This window comes from Camelus dromedarius, chromosome 8, assembly GCF_036321535.1.
Source record: "Camelus dromedarius isolate mCamDro1 chromosome 8, mCamDro1.pat, whole genome shotgun sequence".
Lineage (NCBI taxonomy): Eukaryota > Metazoa > Chordata > Mammalia > Artiodactyla > Camelidae > Camelus > Camelus dromedarius.
In genome coordinates this window covers 76,998,516-77,016,138 of record NC_087443.1, presented here as the reverse complement: position 1 = coordinate 77,016,138, position 17,623 = coordinate 76,998,516, and the positions used below count along the sequence as shown (strand labels likewise).

The 17,623-nt window shown below is 52.8% G+C and overlaps 1 protein-coding gene across 5 annotated transcripts in view; it reads left to right on the top strand.

The window, feature by feature from the left end:
• Window positions 1-17,623, top strand: part of FAM53B (family with sequence similarity 53 member B) — a 110,365-nt gene continuing 92,742 nt past the window's right edge. For 2 of the 5 annotated variants that reach the window (XM_031461954.2, XM_031461950.2), the window contains exon 1: window positions 1-139. The gene's annotated coding sequence lies outside the window, so the exon portion shown is untranslated. Of the gene's footprint in view, window positions 140-13,013; window positions 14,919-16,333; window positions 16,740-17,196; window positions 17,424-17,623 lie in introns of those variants that run through there. The other 3 variants (XM_031461952.2, XM_031461951.2, XM_064488518.1) reach the window with 3 other exon arrangements.

Here is a 17,623-nt window from a genome sequence, read left to right as displayed (position 1 = left end):
GGGAGCCGCTCGGTACAAAGCGCTCGGCGCCGGCAGGAGAGCGTGCGCGCGGCGGACGCGCGGCGGGCAGCCCGGACGACTTGGCGAGCGCCGGCAGCGACGGCGCGGAGTCCGCGCCCGGAGCGCCCAGCCGCGCACAGTAAGCGACCCCGGGCTGGGCGGCGGCGGTGGCGACCGGGAGGCCGGTCCCGAGCGGAGGTCCCTGCTGTGTGCGCCTTGGCCACCCGCTGGAGGGATCCCGGCTCGCGTGTGTGCTGGGCTTGCCCTTTTTTATTTTTATGTTGCTGGTTTCCTTTTTTTCCTGCCTTGCTTCTCGTTGGGTCGGGTGTTTTCTCCGGGCGCTGAGTGTCGCCACTGGTGCAGGCGTGAGACTTGTCAGAGCGCAGCCAGGGGAACGAACCAGCCCGGCCCCTGCGGAAAACTCTGCGCTTCCCGGGGCGGGCACGGGGACTGCTGCGCCCGGGGGGTGTCCCTCTCTCCACGTCTCAACTTGAGCCCTGGCTCGCGGCAGTGGCGAAGGCGCCGAGCCCCGGGACCCGGGCGTCCCCGCTCGCCCCAAAGTTCCCACAACGTTTGCAGACAACTCTTTTGTTCGCGGAAGTTTGCGTTCGCCACCCCCGGGATGCGGGCACGCAGCGGTAGGCTCCGTGGCTGCTGGACCGGCCGGGGCAGTCACGTTGCGGTTGAGAGGGCGCTCTATTCCGGGCGCGGGAAGCCCCCGGGGTGGCCGAGGTGGGGGCTTGCGGAAAGGGGCGCGGGGGTGGGGGCGCCGGCGTGGCTTTTGCACATGGCGAGAAGGGTTGTCCGGCACGGGCACACCGGTGGAGTCACATTTTTGCCAATCCTTGATTTGCAAGCCCGTGGGATTCGGCTTCCCCGCTCGGGCTTTCTTTTGGTGGTGCGGGGACGAAGAAGGGGAAGGACGTCCAGAGTCCGAGGAAGGCCCTAGGTTTGCATTGCCCCAAGTGGCTTCTGGGGCAACCCCCAGTTCCCCACCCCCGCCCGCAGACTTGGGGAACAATGCTTGTGGCTCCGGATAGGGCGGCGGAGCACCAGTGAGTCTCCAGAGCCGGCTTGCTCGTGTCCCTCGCCCCCGGACGCCCCCTGAAGTCAGGCTCCCTCCATCTGACCGCCCGGGTTCATTAACACGTACTGTACTTCGTACGATGGTGAACAAAGAACAGCTCTTTGTAGCATTTGATGAATGGGATTCTGCCTCCTATAGGCCACACTCTGAGTCTTCCATACGTTAGTCTCCGGACTCGGTGGTGTTGGGCAAGTGGCCCCCGCGGTGGGCTGCATTCCGGGCCGGGACCCTGGGCAGGGTATTTGTGCCGCTGCCGCCGCCTCCACGCTCGCCTTGCCGAGAGCGGCTGCAGATGGAGCCAGGCTGACGGTTGTTCAACAGAAACAAATGTTTGTTGAATTGTTGGATGGTGGAGACAAGGGACTGTTTTCTATTGACTGCTGCAGGAGTTGGAATGGCATTGTTTATTGGCCTCAGAAGCCAGGCAAGCGTCTTGTGCTGCTTACAACATATTAGCAGACTTCCAAATGACATACTAGCATATGTGTTCCCAGCAGTTCCCACCGGCTGGAAGGGGGATCCCTCCTTGCTCCAAATCTTGGACTCTGGGTTAAAAGATGCCACCAGGTTTGAGGACTTGGGAAGGAATGGAGTTAGTGGACTGGATGAAACTCACTGTTCCTGACTTGGCCAGGTTTTGGTTTCATTTTAATTTATCCACTTAACAGTAACTTGTCTCAGTTACAGTTTTGATACTGAATTGCAGATATGTAATCCCCGCCCCCCCGCCCCCTTTTCCTTAGCTATGGACAACTAGATAAACAGAAAACAGCTACTTGTCCCAGATGATAGGCCGATGTTAGTGGGAGACGGTTTGGGTCTTAAGTTCAGGATTGGTAGCCCTTGACCCTGTGTCTGTCCTTAGTGAGGGTCTGGATGCTGACGGCCATGCTGCAGACCTAGGAGCCTGGGAATCCAGCTCCCAGGGCGCTGTTCCAGTCCAGAAAATGAAGGAGAGGCATGAGGTAGGTCTGTGTCTTTCTCCCAAACGCCCCATCCAGAGAACAAAGTGGTTTTAAGACCAGTTCAAAAAATTTTGCCCAAGGACTTCTTTTCCCCTGAGAAGGTGATACTGCTGTATAGCCATTTTAACATTGAAGACAAGTTGTAAATGAAAGCTAGCAATGCAGTTGCTGCAGAAGTGGACTTGAATGTCCAGAGGCTGGCAAGTAGAGCATTCCACTGTTTTGATTGATGATGTTTTTAGTCAGTTTCTCCCGTCTGTTTTCAACATATTAGGGTATGTTGCACGTAGTAGCATTTTGGAAGTTTACAAAATTCTTTGGAAGAGAGCTTCAAGATACCTTACTATAATCGTGATGGCTACACTTAATTGACATTTTATGGGAGGCCCTGTTGTTACTTCTTAGACTCTTTCTCACCACTCCTCTTAGTCTTTTTTTCCCCTGTTGATTCCTTCATGATTGCCTGGCCTCTCCATCTCCCCAGTTCTGTAAGAGCCTAGTGGGCTGGGTGTCCTTTAAGTGGGTTCAGGGAGCAGGCACATGACCCATGATCGAAGCTCAGGAAAGGCCAGCCAGCTCTCCTCCCCTGCAGGAGGCTGGAGTGGAGAAAGCCTTGTGTAAAATCTGGGAGCTGGCAGCAGAGGACGCCTCGGAGCAATCTGGTTCTGGTTTATCTTTGCATTGCTCTTTAAAAAAAAAGCACACCCTTCTTACCCACTGCTTGATACAGTGGGACCTTGAGACTGAGCCGTGGACCCACTGTTGGATTGTTCAGTTGATGTTTCATCCAGGCAGTGTGACTTTTGCATTGCATGCTCTGCGGAAAACTTTGTTCTTGCCCTTAAAAAAAAAAAAAAAAAGACTGAAATAAGCAAATACTCAGATCAGCACAACCCCCATCATTACCACCACTACACACACCTCTCTGATGTGTAATAAAAGAAACCTGCAGGCATAATTTGTTATGTAATATGCTGATAATACAAGTTTCGGTTTTAGATGGAAACCAGATGTGGAGGGGCTCTCTCTAATTGATCCAGCAACGAGGACACTTTAGTAGATTAGCTAGCCCTTGCAAACTCCAAAGGTGATTTTTTTTTTTTTTTTTGACTTGAGGGGAGAATCTCAAACCCAGGGCTTTTTTGGGGTTTTTGCCTCTCAGCTTCTCCCTTTGCTGCAGCTGTCCTTTTTGTCAGACTCTTCCTCTCTTGAAAGAACCGGTTTGTTGCCAACATGAAGCACATGGCCGGGTCTGGCAGGGCTCAGCTCAGCTTGACTCTGCTGGGCTCCAATGCTCCTCGCCTCGACCAGCTGCTGTCCTGCCCTCCACCCTACAAAACAGGGCCTGGCCAAGGGACTTGGGTGCTGTGAAGATGTTGACTGGTTTCCCTCAACTCCTTTCTGAAATGTCTGATCATCCAGGGAGGGTTGCTGTTTAAACTTGCCCAATGAATAAACTTTCCAAAATCATTGACTCTCCTTCTCTGATTAATTTCTATGTTTGTTTCCTGCCTAACTTTACGAGGGTTCTTTCTACACGACTGAGTCACCTTTATTATGGCCCAAGGTCGGGGACTGCACTGTAATAGCTGACCCCATTAACAGCAGTTTCATTGCGTGCCGGGATGTGAACTTTGGAAACAAACCCAGAGGCTTAGATATGCTGATGTGCCCGGAGACTTGCTTAGAAATTTTTTGTTTTAGCGCAGTTTACATTAACATGATTAATGACCGCGCCACTGAAAAGTCTATATTCAAAAGCAATTTACCGTTCCCTAGGGTTCTTCTTATGGTGAAGTAATTTTCTTTGCCAAACAACTTTGTTTTAAGGTAACTTCTTCTTTGATGTTTAATCCAAACCTCCTGTGCACACAGTTTTGGATCAAGGTTTGGACTTCAAAAATTGTGGGTTGTGGTTTTGGTGGTGCCTGTCTTAACCCTCCTGAACTCTGGTCAGGGGGCACCCAGATTCTCGTCTTAAGAAAGTTCTCGGAGACTCTGAGCCGCAGCAGAGTTAGTGTCATGCTGGTCAGGATGGGAGGAAATCTTCCAGAGGAAACTTGGCTTCAGGGTGTCTTGGAGGAAGGATGCGGGGAGGCTGGAGCGGAGGACAAGTTTTTTTTTTTTTTTTTCCCTTGCAGCGACTGGAGATACTTGAGCTTTTTCAAAAAACAGAGACGTCTTTGCTGCAGCTGCCTCCTCCTCCTCCTTCTTTTTCCTCATCTTCTTTTTTTGTTAAGTGTGGGTTGATTGAGAGGGGAAATGCTGATGGGTGGGTCTGAAAGCAGCCTTAGGAACCCGAGAAAATAAAAACACATTTGAAGGACTCTGGAAGATTTTGCATTTCAAAGGGTCTACCTTGTAGAATTTCACATCACGTCAGGGGTTACGGAGAAGTGTGACAGGCACCCTGCTTCCTTACGGTTCTCCTCTCTTGCTGGGGGGGGGCTGCACGGGAAGCTGCCTTTTGCAGGGGGGATGGGGGCAGCTCGGCCAGGCGGGGCAGGAATATCACAGAAAACAGCACCCCTTAGGTGTCTGCAGTCCCTGGATGGACTTTCCATGGGGCCTCTCAGGAAGTTAACGCAAATCATGTCAGTAAACAGCCCGTTTGACCCCAGAATGCAGGGGCAGGCCAACTCCTGGCTGCTCTTGCTCTGTTCGCTCTCCCATGAAACAAAGAAACAGCTTCTTCTCCTGGGCTGGTATAATGTGAAGATCCCAAGATCCAGGACCAAGAAAAGTTGGGTGCAGCAAGATTTCACTGAAATGAGCATGGACCATTCAAAGAAGAACAGGAGTTGGTTGCTGAAGGCTCACCCTTGGCAGTGGGCTTTGCATGCAGTCTAATTCTCAAAGTAGTCCTGCAGTTAAATCTGAAGAAACTGAGGCTCAGAGAGGCCAAATAACTGGCCCAAGGCCACACAGCTGGAAGCCAGAGCAGCTGGGAGCTCTTATTCAGGTCTGTCTTCAGAGCATGCTTGCTCTCATACACCATGCTATGGGTTGGTGTGTTCTTAAGACAGCGGCACTAGGTTCTGTTTTATCTCAAAGCATAAATTTTGTTTAGTCTTGTTAACACCACAGGGAAACTTAGAAATTTTAACTGCCTCTTTCCCTTGCCCCTCCTTTTCCTACAGCCTTTTTTTTCCCCCTTTAAAGGAGTGATTGGATTCTGTATGTACCATAGGACCAAAGGCAGTGCCTCACTTGGGAAGACTGAAATGTTTTGCTTCATCCTTGCAGAAGACAGATTCACAAGAAAATATAATTATTCCCAGTGACCTTCTGGGGGAAATGGGAAATAAATCTGGCAGCTCACTAGAAGCATCACCATCTATTCACATCCCATTTTCCATTCAAAGAGACTGTTACAAGGGTTTCCAGCATTTTTTTCTCTTTTGCATTTGTAATTCAGATGTCTTAAAGTAAATCATTTTGTGGTGCTTGCCACCCCAGGTTTGTACAATATCACATTTTGTTTACATGCCTAAAGTAATCAAATAACTAAACACAATTGCACATCCTCCACCGTGTGGGCCCTTGGTCCACCCCAGCCAGGGCCGGGCAGAGGTCCTGCATTCTGTCTCAGACGGATGGCTCTTTGCAGGTTGATCCTGGTTTGCGTGTGGGGGTGGGAGCTGGGGGTGGGGTGAGGATACCCGTCTCCAGCAAGGCCTGCCCGGCTGAGTCTGCTGCCCTTTCTGCTCCTAAAGAGTTTGTGAGAGAGGGCTGGGACCCCACGCACCGAGTCTTTAGAATCCACCTCAGTGGTTCTCAGCCTTGGCTGCATATTAGAATCACCTGAAGAAGTTAGGAAAAAAAAATCTGGATGCCCAGACAGCATTTAGGACCAGTTACACCAGAATCTGGAAGAGAAGGGGGAGGACTCAGCATTGGTGTTTTTTTAAGCTTCTCAGTTGGTTCTGTGGTGCACCTGAGACTGAGGAATGAGGGCTTAAATAGACAGACCCCACGTATACCTCGCTTCCCTTAGCAGGGGATTAGGGACCTTCCTGTTCAGGAGTGGAATAAACCTATTGGAATTTTCCACTGCTGCCATGTCTCAGTGAAGGAGGATCTGAAAAGTACCCACCCCTGGGCGAAGTGCCTGCTGCCCACATCATCCAGGTAGTTCCTGTTTCTGCTGGGCCAGGTCGTGAGTGCACCTCCCTGCACAGGACTCGGTACAGCCCCTCTGAGCCACCTTCTCTCTGGGACGAAGAGGGCAGGTTTAACTCAGTCTGTTGTCTCAGGGTAGTGCTCAGGCAGGCCCAGCATCCGAACCATCCTCCTGGTCTTTTCACCTTCTTGTTCCTTCTGGAGGTTTGGCACATGGTACCCCTTGGGGGCTCGGGGAGGGAGGATGCGGTTTGGATCCGGGTTGTGTCTTGGTGATTCTCAGTGGGCTTTGGCCCTCTTCACCTCGGCTTGCAGTCAGTGTCATGCTGTCAGCCACCTGGCTGTACCTAACGGCTGGGAACTTGTCCTCCTACATACTTGGGCCCACGCTTCGTAGAATTATGTTTAGGAAGGCCAGGTGCCGCGGAGAGCAAGAGCTGCTGTGGCCTGCTGATGTGATCTTACAGAAGAGAAATCCCACCCCAAGAGATGCGGTGACGTTCCCAAGGTCACAGGTTCAGCACACAGAGGGACCAGAACCTGCGTCTCCTGGGTCCCCTGCTGGAATGCTGCCTTCTCTCCTGTGAGACAGTCCTTGGTTGCAGGACAGCACGCTGTAGCCCAGACCTGTAGGCGGTGTGGTCGTTGTTCAGAATTCTTCCCCCTAGTGAGACACGCCTTTGCTCTTGGTCGACTTTAACAGTCCATCCCATACTTCCTCCCACGCTGCCTTCACAGCAGGAATCACTTAGGTTGCTGCAAGTGTAGGCTCCCTGAACCCTCAGCCAGGGAAACTGAGTCCTGGTGGAAAGGGCTGAAACCTTGAGCTGGATGGAAAAGGGTTTTGGTCGCTTTGGCGAAGTCCATCTGCTCTCCTGCGCGTTAGTGGTGGCGGGTAAATAAGGGCTCTTTCTCCTGTGCTCGGAGTTGGTTTGGGACCAAATGAGGTGGGGGAGAGGGGGCTGTGATTCCTGCATTCACTGAGCAGACATTGACTGGGCACCTACTGGGTGTCCCTCGTGGAGCCGGCCACTTTACTTCGTTAGTTCCTGTAATCCTCAGCGCAGTCCACGGCCGAGGGACTAGCTCCATCTATTGCTGAGAACACTGCTGCTCAGAGAAATTACTCGCCTCGGGTGAGAGGGACAGTGAGGTTTCAGCTCTTTCTGGCCGGCCTCGGGCCTGTGTTCTTTCCGCCACACCAGGCTTCCTTTTGGTCCAGTGGCTGCCCCAGTGCGGTGGAGGCGCAGTTCCTGCTGTAAGCAGGGGGCGTCGTCCGGGGGTGGGCCCTGGCAATTACTGACTGAGCACCACACTGCTACTTCCCAGAGGGGCTTGGTGGCCAGGCGGCAGAGCCCGCTGTGGGGGAGCCTGCGGGGCCCTGGAGAGCAGGGTCTGTCTGGGGTCTCCCTGGGTCCCGGCAGTTTGAGCAGCACCCTGGGTAGAGGAGGTTCCTCATGCGGGTTCCGGCGCTGCTGCCTGTCCGTCCTCCACCCTAAGGAGGCCGCCCTCCTTCCCGGCTGCCCTCTGGCTGGAGTGCCCTGACGGACAAGGCCCAGCTGGGAGAGGCCTCGGCTGCGCCTGGAATTCCCCTCGCTCTGGCATTCATGTTGGCCAGGGGCCTGGGAGTGAAGGGAGCTTCCATCTGCTGGCTGAGAGCAGCCTCTCTGCATGTTTGGAGGTGGAAGGGCAACGTCCTCTGCAGTCGGCTGCCTCCGCGCTCTGGGTGAGGAGTGGGGCCGGGGGGACCCGGGTGTCTGTGGGGTATGGAAGACAGGGCCCCTCTGTGGCCTGGTCCTGGGAGCCCCCCTCCTGCCGAGGCCCCGTAGCCGTCAAGTGATGGGGCTCCCCAGGTGTCGGGCAGCGAGCACGCTACTACTCACTTGCTGGACCTCATTTGCTGTGTGACCCTCTGGGCCTTGAGTTTCTCGTCTTGCCAGCCCTGCCTCCCCCATAGTCTTAGGAGGATCAGGTAAGAGCCTGTCTGAGAAGCTCCTTGTGCAGGGTGCGGTGCCCCTGGGATGTGAGCTGGGAGACATGAGCCGGACTGGACGGGCAGAAGTTCTGCGAGGCAGTCCAGGGCAGGCAGCCTGCCCGTAAGAGAAGAACCACAGAGGAGCTTTGGGCAGAGTGGAGGTGAAACCCACGTCTGTGTCATTGAGGGCAAGGGCAGCATTCAGCTCTGACATTAGCACCTGGGTTCAAATCCCCAGTCTGCCCTCCACCGACCATTCGCCCTTAGGCAGTTGACTGCCTCTCCCACCTGGGCCCCCTCATCTGGACTCTGGTCATGCTGACAGCACCCAGGCCATGGGTTTGGGGCACCAAGCGAGACCATAGGTGGCGACACTTAGAGCCCAGTGAATGTTGGTGTGCAGCCTGCGGCAGGCGCGTGCTATTCGGGAGGAGGATGGAGGGCTGAGAGTTCGAGGGGAAGGACCAGGGCAACTGTCCTCATGGCCCCAGTGAACAAGAGAATGCGGGACAGAGCAGAGGGGCCTGAAATGTGAAGGGGGCTTGGCTGGACAAGTTAGACTGGGGCAGGTGGAGCCTTCCTTCATCCAGCATTCTCTGTTCTCAGATGTCTTATGATTGGAGGCAGGGAGGGTTGAAAGCATGTGTTACAGTTTAGTTTGCAGTGTGTATCTTTAACAAGAGTTAAGACTGGTGAAATCTTTTAAGCTTTCTCTTTAGGAAACAAAATCTCTGTTTACCAAAATTGACTTAATTTGGTCCTAAACATAGAAAATTAAATGCATCCAGGTGTCATGATGTGGCCTCAAAATCTTGGCTCTGCTCTCGACAACTTCTGTGAACAGATTCTTTAGAAACTCAGTGGTCGCGCACCTATCTGAACTGAGTGGGAGATCTAGTTACTGCCTTTAAGATTCTTTTTCGATTCTGCAGCTGATGTCTTTATTTCGTTTTGCCCCTTTTGAGTTGGCGAGTGGCCTTTCACAACTGCGATCAGCATCCTCCTGGTGCAGGTTATGTGGCCCAGCCTGGCCACCTTTCACCAGCTCCTGGGGTGTGATTCCGCTGCCTCTGGACCCCTCTGCCACCTGGACATAGCAGCAGTTTCTCCAGGAGCAAGAGCTCATCTAAGCTCATCAAAGCTTTTGAAACGAGCTCGTGCCTGGGATGATGGAGGAAAGGGCCTGTCCCCTCCCCAGTGGTTGCTGGCTTCTCTTGGCCCAGGCCAGTGATTCCTGAGTCTCCACTCCCTGTGTCTTCTGAGCATCACCCCTCGTCAGCCCCAGCTGGGCGTCCTGTGGGGTGAATAGGGTGGACAGTCTTGACATGAGAGATTACCTGCTATGCTTTGGGCAGCTCTGGGGGACACTCCTTCGTCCAGGGGTGCAAAGACTCTGTATTATTTACTGGGTCCTGGGTGGGTACCCTGACTCCAGGCTGCAGCAGCCCCCTCCCCTCCGAGGCTGGCCCAGGTGGTTAGGGCTGGCTTTACAGTGCTCTCTCCAGACGACCCGCCGAGGTGGCTGGGTTTGAGTAGGCTTAACACAGACCCTCTTCTTGGATGTCACGGAGCTTGGTGACTGAGGGGCTGTGTGAGGGAGGTAACCAAGGTATCTGGGCTGCCTCCGGTCTTGGTGGATGTGACAGAACTCATCTTCCTTGCCCTCTGTGCCTCTTCAGATGTGTCACTGTTTCTATGGTGACCCCAGAGCACTCAGCCATGCTGGTGGTCCCCCAGGCACAATCCAGTTCAGTCTGTCTGGTAAGCGCCTACTAATTGTGCCAGGCCCTGAAGAATTCAGAGACGAGGAAACCAAATCCCTGTCCTTGAGGAGCTTGTAGGCTGGCATCGTGGACGCTCAGACTGCATCTGTTTTGTTCCGTTCCTGCCATGTGCCAGACACAGTGTAGTAAGTGTAACGGAGGTGTGGGTACCCAGGGTGCTGGTGAGTTCACAGTCCCGTGGGAGTCACAGGAGGGGCACTTAAACCAGCCAGAGGAGGAGGGCTGCGAAGGCTTCCCGAGTCTTGAAGCATGAGCAGGAGTTTAGAGAGACACAGAACTGGGAGGAGGAGATGTTCCAGACCAGGCCCCACAGCACCAGACGGTCGCAGGTGGTGGAGGATAACCAGGCTCAAGGTTAAGAGTGCTGATGGGCTGGCAGCTCGGCTGGTCCAGGTAAGGACGGCAGTGGGTGCTGGACAAAGGAGTCCAGACTTTATCCCCGAGGGCTGGGAGCTGGGGAGCTGCATGCTGATGCTTGCACTTTTGAAGGCCCAGCACTTAGGGAGCGGTAGTGCAGAGGGCGGGTTGGAGCAGAGACCTCGGAGACCACAGAGTGACCCAGGAGAGGGGTGGTGAGCTGGGGCAGGGCCAGGGCCAAAGTGGGGACTGGACGGCTGGTTGGTCACCAGCTGGACACTGCTGAGGAAGGAGGAGGAGAAGGGAACTGTCTTCTCCAGCGGCCCTTACTAGGGGCCACCTTCCGGGGAGACTTCTCAGGGGCCCCATCCTTTTGACCTTGGAGTGACCTTGGAGAGCAAAAGACTAGCTCCCTACACGTGGAGTTTTCATCAGATACCATCTACTTGGCCAGAGGGATGTGCTCTTTGTTTATCTTAGTTGAAGCTCTTTCTTTCAGAGGGGGCACTTTGGATTCCCAAGAGATTCCGGTTTCTTGCCTGTGCCGGCCCCAGAACTAAAGAAATCAAAACGAAGAAAAGCTTTTGGCATTGCATGAGTTGGAAAAGTCTAATTCGGTGTAAAACTGCCTTTTTTTTTTAACCCCTCTTAAAGGAAAAGAAAGTCACCATGCTGGTGTGATTGAAAAAGGAGTCTGGGTGCCCTGTGGGCTTAGGTGTAGCATGTTCTCACTGGTGTTCTCAAAGGGTGTGGGAGCCGCTGACACAAACACGCGAGAATGTTCTGCCTCGATCACCTGACTCCTGGCTCCTGGCGTTCCTGCGGACTGCACACCCTCAGATGCCAGCCCAGATTCCAGGCCCCGTTGACTGTGTGGCATGTGACCCCAGCTCAGAGGAAGCTAATGAAGGAAAATAATGAACCTACGAGGCTGGGCGGTTCAGCAGCCCTCTCGGCTTTTGGGGTGTCTTTACTGAGCCCTGTGGGGTTTGGCTCGGCAGCATTTAGTCTTGAGGAGAGAAGTTAGTAAGTAAGTAAGCTGCATGTGGCTGTGAGTTTGGCTGTCAGCCTCCTGTTCATCTGATTCCCAGGGAGGTTAGCAAACGCCCTCACCTACTGGAAGGAGAAGTAAAAGATCGGGCCTGGCTGAGGCTAAACAGGCCGGAAGGCGAGCTGCAGACTGAGTGGAAGAGCTGTATCCAGGGCCGGGGGCCCAGACCCGGGCTGTCAGATGCCTGGGCTCCTGAGGGCGTGCAGTGGATGGTCTGTCCACAGGTGAATGGGTTCTAATTTGCTTTATTAAAAAAATCAAGTTTTTTTAAACTTGTGTGAGGTTTGGGCACGTCCTCGAGTGCTATAGAAGGGCAGAATCTGGGACAGGACTGAAGACAGTTGGAAAAAGCCTGAGAGGCAGAGAGACTAGGGCAAGGAACCAGGAAGCGGGAACCCTGGGTTCTAGTCCTGCCACTTTATTGCATTTGACTTTGACCCAGCCACTTCTCCATAGACTGGGAATAATCGTGCCCACTTCACAGGAGAGGGAGGAAGCAATAGGATAGCGTTAAGTCTGAGCACCCAGTATGTGTCCACTTTTGCCCGCACGTGCTTCTTGAACGCCCACTCTGTGTTGGCCTTGTGCTAAGTGCAGCCTCCCACTTAATCCTTATAACCACCTTGAGAAGTGGGTACAAGGATTGTTCCCTTTTTCTAGATGAAGAAATTGAGGTTTAATAAGATGAAGATGCCCAAGGTCATCCAACTGGTGGCCAGTAGTCCTGAGATTTGAACTTCAGCTCTGTACTCTATATCAGGGTTGGCAAACTAAGGCCTCGGGACAAATCTGGCCCATGGCCTGTCCCTATAAATAAAGTTTTATTGGCACACTGCCACGCCTGATTGTGTATGTAGTGGCTGTGGCTACCTTCGTGCCACAACAGCAGAGCTGAGCAGTGGTGACAGAGACCATACGGTCTACAAAGCCTGCAGGATTTACTGCCTGGTTCTTTATGGAAAGAATGTGCTGACCCCTCCTCTGCAAGGCTGCTCTGTACTCTGGACCTGTGCTGTCTGACATGGTAGCCATTAGCCACATGTTACTGTCTAAATGTTTTCTCCCAGCTTTACTGAGGGATAACTGACACAATTTGGATTATTTAAATTTAAAGCAAAATGGAATTTAAAATTCAGTTCTTCACTTGCACTGGCCACTCGTCACTTGCACAGTAGCTGTGCATGGCTCCTCGCTGTCCCGTTGGACAGCGCAGATACAAAACTTAGCTAGCGTCACTGGACGTTCTGTGGGGCAGAAATGCGCTAGACTGTCTCTCAGTGTGTGGAAGATCCAAATCTGGGGAAACCAAAAGTGTAGAGGAGGCATTCCAGAGAAAGAAAGGACATCACTTTCCTGGCCCCAAAACACAGAATTGAAAACGAGTTCATTGACTCAGAGGTGATGGAGAAATGTGTGACTTGACAGGGAGCCTGGGTCTAGAGTGAAGAAGCTGCCCCCAGACCCTCTGTGTGCCCGTGGGTAAGCCACCCGCCTTGCGCAGGCCACAGTCCCCAAATGCAGGGTACCAGTTGCTGCCCTCAGCCCTGCTGCTCTCCAGCTCCAGCCTGTGGCCCCAGCTCCTCTCCCCTGGCTCACCTGAGCTGGTGGCCACATCAGCTCTGCTGGGCCCAGCACTCCCCCTCCCCACCACGTGAAATCCAAACTTCCGTGTATTCAGATCATGCTCTGTTCTGGACCATCTGGACCCGATGGGTTGTACCACTGTTCCTACCGTGCTGGAATGGAAACATTTTTGTTTTGATGAAATGGCCATGTTTTCCATGGGCAGCAGATAAGGAACTAGTTTATTCATTCAGAATGGTGGCTACTGTGTGGCGTGAGGAAGGAAGACGAGTTCCAGGCCCCTCAGCTCGCTGACATCACGTGGCTTTCTCCTTAAAGTGCCATCAGCTGTGACACTGAGGTAGTTGCCCAGCTTGGAGTGGGCTGGACTGTAGCGCTTGTCTTGCTTGGTTCCAATATTATCTGAATAGGAATCTCTTTGGAAGCTAATGGGGGTGAGGTCATTTTGAGGTGTGAGGCGAATGTGGAGAACATGGATTTGAATTCTGTTCCTTGGGTCTGTCAGTGCATCAGTGCCGGAACCACCTGCCCCCCGTTAGTGCCTGCTGGACTCCGAGTGTGGAGGGAAGCTGCCTGGCTGTTTACCGCTGGGCCGTCCTAGGCTGGGCTGGCTGCATTAGTGAGATGCTGTGTTTTGTCGGGGGTCTGGTCCACTCCTGCTCTTGGGAACGGCTGGGCCTGTCCATGTTGGGTTTAAATGGGTGCAGTCTGCACAGATCTCCCCATCTTAGACAGTGCCACTCCCTGTACAATCAGGATGAAAACATTTCCAAAATGCAAGACTAAGATATCAGGAGGAGCTTTCAGGACCTTGGGCAAGAGTATAACAAAGAGAAAACCAGATAATCCTGGTGGATTTAGCCATAGGACAGTTGCATGAAAGAAGTGCTTGGTAAGGAGGAAGCTGGAATTCTGAGGACTCACACAGAGAGGTGTTTTTTTTTTTTTTTTTCCACTCTTGCTTTAAAAAGGAAAAGGAAAGCCCTAGAAGCCCAGACTTGATTGCCTGCCCCCCTGTTTCTCTGCTTGCCTCTAGCAGCCACTCCCAGAATGGGCTCCTGTGTCTGCCTCGGGTAGCCAGTGGAGGGCTGAGGTCACGGCAGAGTGGGGTCCTAACAGGCAAGAGCCTGGCTTGGACTCCAGTTCATCTGTTCCGAATCCCGTCTCTCCTCAGTGCCCGGTGTTACCGCCATCGTGGACCATGCTGCCATTTGAAAGAGGAATCTCTTACTCCCTGGTTGGGCTCCCCACTCACATTTTCATCATGGCCTGTGGGCAGAGAAGTAGGTTGCTCTGTGGGTTGACATTTACGAAAACCTGCTTCACGGAGCTTTCCCTTTGAATCTGTTGTTATGGTACAAGAAGTCTTCGTTTGTCCGAGCGGTTCTGAAATAAAAGGCAGGAAACCCCCCTCTCACTTCGATATCTTGCATAGAAGTCATCAAAACAGAATCCTGTGTTCTGTGCAGGAGTTGTGATTGAGGAAGCAGCTGTTCTGTTCACGATGACCCAACCAAAGCCAGCCATCTGTAGGCGTCAGGGATCCAGAATTGTCTGTTCCATCTGCTGGGTTTACTTGCATTTGTTTAAAGTATTTGGCATAGAAACTCCTTCCTTCCCGAACATCACACCGTGGGAGAGGCTCAAGGAGAGCTTCCCTGGTGAGGGCAGGGCGGACCCCAGGCCCTCCTCTGCTCCCAGGAATACTGCAGCTCACCCTATAGAGTAAGTGCATGCCAGGCAGAGAAATGAAGCAGGTCACCCATCTCTCCAAGTGTGTGCATGGGAAGGCAGGCCTCCACTGTTTGGGATTGGGAGTGTCACAGCACTGCTTTGATGTGCTCAGGGTTTCAGACTGTCTGTGTTTTCTGGTGCTTTTTAGGCCTCCAGAATGAGCCAGGAGATGGACAGATGGACATGGGTGACTGTAGGGTGCTCAGGACAAGGAAATCCACACGGCTCTTCAAACCAAGATGAAAATGCAGTTGTCCAGGTGATTTCAGAGAGCGAATAGTCAGCATCCATTAGACACGAGGTTGTACACTCACACTTTGGGGGCCAGATGTGGTCTTCAGGCAAGATTGGTTTGACCCCCATGATACTTTATGCATTTTTGCATCTCTTGACAACATTTAAAAACCAGGATTGTACAAAGAAGTCGAGATTTTCAGCTTTCCTTGACACATCAGAAGGTCTTGACTGTCATCCTGGGCCCTCCTTCGCACATCGCCGCCCCGTGTTAGGCACCCACCCCATGGGGCACGCCCTCTGCTTGGCATCACAGTTCCCACCCAGCATGCTTCACCCATTTGTGTTCCCTGCTTGGCTGTGGAAGGCGTTTGAGTTTGAGGCCACAGGAGTGGACGAGGCGTTAGGAAGGCAGAGTCAGGCTTTCTGGCCCTCCGGGTTGCGTGGTGCAAGGTGGGCAGCTGCCGGTGGAGAGCCCTGCGCTGACAGTCATTCCCTCCATGATCCTGTTGTCCCACCTATAGGGAAACCCACAGAGAAACGCCGGACTCAGAGCAGAGAATGTGCTTTGTTCATCTCCGCGGAGGGTTCCCCTTGCTGCCCCCACTATCACCGCTGACACAAGGCTCGCAGTCAGCTCTGCAAACACGGCCCTCGACTCTCGGAAGCCGGTCTTAGCCCAAGGTCCCTTCTACCCGCAGGTTCACTCCGGTTGCCCTGCGATGCCGAGCGACCTGGGGGCTCCCTTTGTCTCCCCAACCCCCATAAAGTCACTCAGGTGCTCCACCCAGTTTAATCTTTTTAATCTAAAATCATTTCAATGATTTTAATGGATGCTGCAGAATTTTTTTTTAAACAAAGGTTTAACCTCTACATTATCTTGACAGGCAGGCTGGCTGCCATGTATCAAGTACATAACTTCTGCTGGCGGTAGAAGGAGAAGAATTTCTTAGGGTGAATGAGAACACGCTTTTCAGATCTCCTAGCTGCTTCTTGTCGACAGAGACACAGTGAAGCAAGTGGAAGTAAAGAAAAGAGCCTCCAGATGGCAATTTATTTTTTTTTCAGGAATTGAGTTTTTCTTCTCATATTCCTCCAAGTGTTTAATACCAATCACCCATTTCCTTCTTTTTTATTTTTATTTTTTGCTCAACCCCGTTTTTCCCTCCTCTTCTGATTCTCACACATTTCACTACCTGGTCAACCTTTGGGCAGCTTTGTCATTCCGGATTCTTTGCTGAATTAGAGGAATGTGGGCCAGAAGTCCCATTGCCTGAAAGCCCTTCTGCCCCCCCCCCCCCCCCCGCCCTGCCCTGATCTGCAGCAGAAATGTGGCATCCTTGTCTGCGTGCTCCTCCCCTGCCAGCCAGGCCATTCCGACCCTGGGGGCTTTGTCCAGCCCTGATTCTGCTGGGCCAGAGCTCCTGAGAAGGGGCCCTAAGGCCCTGACCATGCTGGTGTTCTTGAGTGCATTCCAGGACTGCTGGGAACTCCTTAAGGACAAGCACTAGGTCATCTTTTTCTAGATCCCCAGGTGCTGGCCTGGGTGACGTGCTGGGGGTGGGGCCTAGGCCTTCCACCCCTTTCTGACTTTATGGCCTTTTGCAAGAGACTCAACCTTGATGGACCCCTGTTTTTCCATCAAAGCCGGGAGCAAAATTGTACTTCCAAGTATCAGGGTTCCAGGTACCAAATCCATTGAAGCATTGTTTTTCAGACTTTCAGGAGCACCAGAATCACCTGGAGGGCTTGTCAAAACGCTGAGTACTAGACCCCACTCACAGAGCCTCTGATTCAGTCAGTGTGGGGTGGCGAGTGGAACCTTGCATTTCTAACAAGTTCCCAGGTGAGACTGTTGCTGCTGGTCAGGGGACCACACTTCGCGAACCGCTGCACTAAAACCACATTGTTAAAGCAGGTGCCAGATGCGCCAGTGTTTACCCCAGCAGGGGTGTGGGTCCCCGCCAAGGACTTGAATGCCTCCCCTGCCTGTGAGCCTGACCTCCCTTTTAATTTTCCCCACTGTGAATAGGTGCACACTTACAAAGCTTAGTATCTTACCTTCTGGGAAACTTCGCCTGTCATCCAAAGATGGTTCATTTTCCATTCGCTGTGGGCCAAATGACTGTGTCCCCTCCCCAGATTCGTATGTTGAAACCTAATGCCCAAAGTGACGGTATTAGGAGGTGGGGCCTTTGGGGGTGACTAAGTCATGAGGGTGGAGCCCTCGTGAATGGGATTAGTGCCCTGATGAGAGGGACCCCAGAAAGAGCCCTCGCCCCTTCCATCATGTGAGGACACAGGGAGAAGATGACTGTCAGTGAGGAAGAGGCCATCAAGCCCAAGACCATGATCTTGGACTTCGCCGTCTCCAGGACTCCAAGAAAGACGCGTCATTTATGAGCAGGGCAGTTGGTGGTGTTTGTTAAAGCAGCCCAGCAGACGCGGACACCAGCTGTTTTTATGGAAGCTGTCTTGTCTTCAGACTCTGATTGCAGTAGCTGGAGAAACATTTACTTCCTACCTTTAGGTAATTCTTTTTCTAACCCACTGTCTGCCCCTGCCTCCATCCCCCCTTAATCTGGACCCTGGATATCAGAGGAGGCAACATTGATGTTTGTGAGCTTGAACTTTGGTTTCCCAGATAGATTTATTTTACCCATTCTCGCCAAAGAAAGGCCCCAGGTGGGCTGGGCTGACATCTGGCAGGGAGACGCTGGGCGGCCTGCC